This window comes from Leptonychotes weddellii, chromosome 2 (assembly GCF_054177405.1).
Source record: "Leptonychotes weddellii isolate Sample4059 chromosome 2, ASM5417740v2, whole genome shotgun sequence".
NCBI classification, from domain to species: domain Eukaryota; kingdom Metazoa; phylum Chordata; class Mammalia; order Carnivora; family Phocidae; genus Leptonychotes; species Leptonychotes weddellii.
Window position 1 is genome coordinate 124,285,441 of NC_138370.1, and position 4,978 is coordinate 124,290,418.

General features: G+C 40.6%; 1 pseudogene; it reads left to right on the top strand.

Moving 5' to 3' along the window:
* Window positions 1-260: 260 nt before the first annotated feature.
* LOC115939719 (NADH dehydrogenase [ubiquinone] flavoprotein 2, mitochondrial pseudogene) lies at window positions 261-4,619 on the top strand (annotated as a pseudogene).
* The last annotated feature ends 359 nt before the right edge of the window (window positions 4,620-4,978 follow it).

Genomic DNA, 4,978 nt, shown 5'->3' on the forward strand with positions numbered 1-4,978 from the left:
GGCATCCTGCCCTCTCTGCGTGCAGCTGTGCTTCCTCCAAGCCCAGTGCAACAACACTGGAGGCTCTTAGGGGCCAGGATTCTGCTTTGGCTCTGGCATGTTGCAAATGCCCACTTTCTTTTGGTGACAGTTCGTTAGAAGGTCACTAAACACTATGTTTTGACTCCATATTTTTTAGAGTTTTTTTTAAGCGAACCCCGTCTTTCAGTTTTTCTTAATTTGTTATTAATTAATGAGTTAGTTCTTCATTGAACTTAGACATGGACAAGAATGGTAAATACTGTCACACATTCAAAATAACCACTTTTCTGTCAACCGAGACTTTGCTGTCAGTCAGGCTTCTGGAGCCTCGCTTCGTCTTCCTTCGCAATGAGTTCTTCCAAGAAGCATCTGGGTCTTCCTGCGATGGCCAGTGGGCTGGCTGCCACAATAGTCTGCTGAACATGCACAGACGTGTCCTGTGTTCTTGGCCTCCAGCTGGGAGCCCAGCTTCCAGTAACAGAGTCATCAAATATCACAACAAAAAAGAAGCTTACATATTCAGATCTCTATCATTTGGCAGATGTAGTAACCAAGGTTGAGAGGGGCACAATAATTTACCCAAGATCACCCAGCTTGTTAGTGACAGAACTGAGACAGATCCCAGACCTCCTGACATCTTGACAAGTACTCTTTCTACTTCAGATTTCTGCCTGTTCTTACAGACAGTGATATACTGAAATTATACAGACAGAATGTGGGGCGGAGAAAATTATTTCCTGGTTTAGAATCAAGTAACATTATACTCCATACATGTAAAAAAAAATGTTAGCAGAATTTAATTCAGAACTATCCTTTATATGTGGGATGTCTGTTAATCCTAGATGGTAATTTGCCAATTGAAAAACATTCCATAAAGGAAGAAATATTTGCTCTTATTTTCTCATTTTTTTTGTCTCTCAATTCCAATTACATTGTGGGCTTTTCCAGTTCTTCTCTTCAAATCTGAGGTAAAGTTTGGCAGGTTTAGAACAGTTCCTTCCTTCCTTATTAGTCCACACTAGTGGAAACCCTTGGTAAATGATGGGGGTTTTTGAATGAAAGGGACAACTCCTGGCTTTTCAAAAAGCAGCCAAAGAGAATGGGAATCTTGATGAGAAGCCCCCAAACTTTTCCAGGTTAGAGTAACAGCAGCTTATGGGGGATGTCTATGTGGATGACACCAAAAGCATCCCCAGAGTTCTGAACACCCCAATATCATGTAGGAATGCAGATTAGTTTCTGAGTCCCTGGGAGCATGCAGAAAGACTTCAGCAGTGGGCTTAGAAAGAATGAATGGACTGAGAAGCAGAGGGTGCCGTGGGTTGAGGGCCTCAGCAGCAGATGCTAGGAGGGAAGTGACTGAGGCGCAAGACCAGCAGGATGAGCTGTGCCTCAGTGGAGGCTGGCAAGGACTGGCAGAGGCTCTTGATGACCCACCTTTAGTCAGGCTCCTCTGAACCCTCTTTCCAACCTCACTTCCACCATGGTCCTGCCCAGTTCAGTGTTCACAAAGAATCCTGCTGAGTCAGCCCCCACCCATGACATCTGATCAAGCTCCTGATTCCTGCACTTTGATTTATGCATCCTTGGCCTCCTTTTAGCAAGAATCCTGTTGGGTCAGTTTAGTAAGTATCCCCCATCCATGATGTGTCCTCTTGGTGATTTTTCCCCTTACTCTGCTCCTTGGCTATAAATTCCCACTTGTCCTTCTGTATTTGGACTTGAGCCCTATCTCTCTTCCCTACAATAGGCCAATAAAATCTCCCTTAACATTTTAAAAAGTGTCAGAATAAGTTTTTCTTTAATGTTAGACGAGAGCACACAGACTCAAGGCACCCCACCTACCCACCAACTTGTTCTGGGATGCAACACAAGCTTCACCCAAATCCAGATGCCACTTAGGAGTAAGGGAGGGAGTAATCCCTGAGCTGAAGAGAAATGAGCCAAAAGAACCTGAAGAGTAAACCACAAGAATCAGGTTTTCTTGAAATGATACCATTAAGTATTTCTGTTTACAATGAAAATTGGGGCTGGTAAGCCACGTTCAGGTTTAGAAAAGTAAAGAAAATTGTATGATTTTGTATATCGCAGCTACTTTACTTCATTTGAGAACCATATATTTCTGAAAAATATCACTTCTGGGATACTTTTTTTGATCCCAGAAACATAAAATGTACCTTTTGCAGAGACTGAATACTATCTATGAACAGAGCTATTTGTCTTATCACATTAACCCTCAATACTTCAAGAAGAGTCAAGGAGGGTGGCTCAAACTTACATATTTCTGGGAGTCCTTCCTGGTGTCCAGGTCTTGTTCAATCAAGAGTAAGTCGTTTGCACCCCTGGGTGTGCTTCCTCAGCACATCATTTAGATGCACTTAATCAGTACCTTATCTTTCATTCTTCAAAAAACCAAATCCAAATGAATACCTATGCTAATGAGCTCTCCAACTAATATCTAGAGAGGTCTGTCACACTTAGCCTAGCTCTGCAAAATCTAGCAAGCTAGTGTTCATCAGGCAGTAAATGTCAGGATGACAAATTGCCAAATCCAGAGTGGCTCCTCCTCCCAGCAGTGAGCACTTTTCAGATCATTTTGCTTCTACATTTTTTTTTTTTTGGTTGTTGTTGTAGTTTCTTTTTTCTTTTTTTTTTAAGATTTTATTTATTTATTTATAAATAAATAAATATTATATAGCGGGGGAGGGGGAGAAAGAGAGAGAGAGCGCGTGTGAGTGAGCGAGCCGGGGGAGGAGTAGTGGGGAAGGACGAGAGACAAGCAGACTCTGGGCTGAGCCAGAGCCTAAGAAGGGTTCAATCTCACCACCCTGAGATTACGACCTGAGCCTAAACCAAGAGTCGGAAGCTTAACTGATTGAGCCACCCAAGCACCCCTGTTTTTTTTTCCTTGTTTCTAACAGAAGAGGGAGAAGGGAAAAACAGTAATGTACTTTGTTTGGTCAGATTTAGTTGTAAGTCAATAGTTGTCCCCAGTGCAAAGAGAATATTCATCCTGTTGTAGCTCAGGTCTGGTAGATTCTTGAAAGACCAGGGAGCAGAATATATATTCACTTTGGAAGTCTAACTTTTTTCATCCTTTTCCTTCTGAAGGACTGTGGTAGTATATCAAGAAATTAAGGAGTAAAATGATGTATAATAAACATATATTTATTACTATCCTTTGCAAATTGTGGAATACTAGCAAATTGTGATATTCTACCTTATTTTCTGAGACATTCGGTATGCAGTTTGTCAGTGTATATTTATAGTCACAAGAGCTTTTTCTTTGGAGAGGACCCTTTGTTCTGGAATCTGAAGGAAAAAAATGAGAGTTTAAATTGGGTGTGTTTAAAAATAATCTGCTGAATCAACACATTCAGAACAGTGCGTCATTAACCATTCTTTTCCTCACTCCATTCTCTCACATACAGTCACATAACCAAGGGAAACTCTAAGGCTGGGGTTATGCCTTCCACTTGAGATGAAAACTCAAGGACAAGCACCCTTACTCTGGTGTGAGATTGAACTAAACACCTATAAAATCCCTCCCAAATCTGAGACTCACTCAGATAATTTAGGCTCCTAAATTTTATTGGGCATTAATTATTTGAATAATCCATGTGATAACCAACATTTTAAGGTGTATGTATCATCCATCACCCCAGTTCAAAGTCACTGTTTCACTTGTAGCTTTCTTGAGCTGAATGAACTTGATTTCTCATCATTCATCTACCATGAAGCTTGGAGATGGTGTTGGAATTCTATCAATTATCAGACTATCATTATCCTTCTAGACCATTATGTTTCATCCTTCAAGCAAAATCCTTCCCTTTCTGGAATTTCCTACACTCAGATTTTATCACCTTCTTTGGTGTCATTCAAGTCTGCTCCCTCCTGGTTTTTCTTTGTGGCCTCAGTCTTTCCATGTTATCTCCCAGATCCTCATCATGGGTTACCTAAGGATCCATTTGATTTCACACCAGAAATAGCTTAGAGGATAGAAGCAGTTGTAAAAAACAAACAAACAAACAAAAAACCAAAGCAAACAAACAAACAAAAACCCCCAAACTATCCAGATGGGCACAAAATAGCAGCTGTGCTTCTATTTAGCCCAAAGACAGAATGGATGGCTACCTATCTTGGCCATGAACAAGGATGAAGTTCTACAGTGTCTCTGGTGAGAGTTTATGAAGTGGCAACTTTTTATACAATGTATAATGGAAAGCCAGTTGGAAAGTATCAAATTCAGTTCTCCTACTATACTTTGCATGCTTCAAAGCTCTGATACCATCCATACAGGAGACCATTCTGAGGAAGCTTAGAAAAAAGGTTGGGGGTATTATACCTGACAAACTTTTCACTCTTACAGAGGTAAAATATTTAGGGGTCTGGGTAAGTGTACCCATGGCTCAAAGAAATAGCAACTACCATGGAGATCTGACACCTCAGGGTACTGAAGAAATTGTTGAGCTCAAGGCTGGCAGAATTCCAAAACTGGAGCCAAGGAGTAGATGCTTCTCTTTGAGCCAGCTGGGGGTTTTACCTATTTGACCAAACTACCCAAAGGACCTGGCTTTGGTGTGTAAGCAGGTCTTTAATTCATATTCAACTGCAATTATGTCACTGGAGAAATAAAATACGAATCTCCTATTTAAAAAAGGAGGTCTTTGGCATCTTTGAAATTCATGACCCAACTCTCTTATCCCAGTTGTTACCACCCCCCCCACAAATGACTTAATTTTCTTCCCTTTCTGGATCTCTTAGCTAAGATTGCACTCCACTATAAGAAATAGAAAATTCAACTGGTGGTTTAGTTTAAATAAACAGGTACTTATTTTTTCTCATGTAACAATAAGTTTAGAGGTACAGGGATTTTAGATGCTTTATATTGATTTTCTAGGGCTGCCATAATAAAGTACCACAAACTGAGTGTCTTAAAAGAAATGTATTGTCTCAC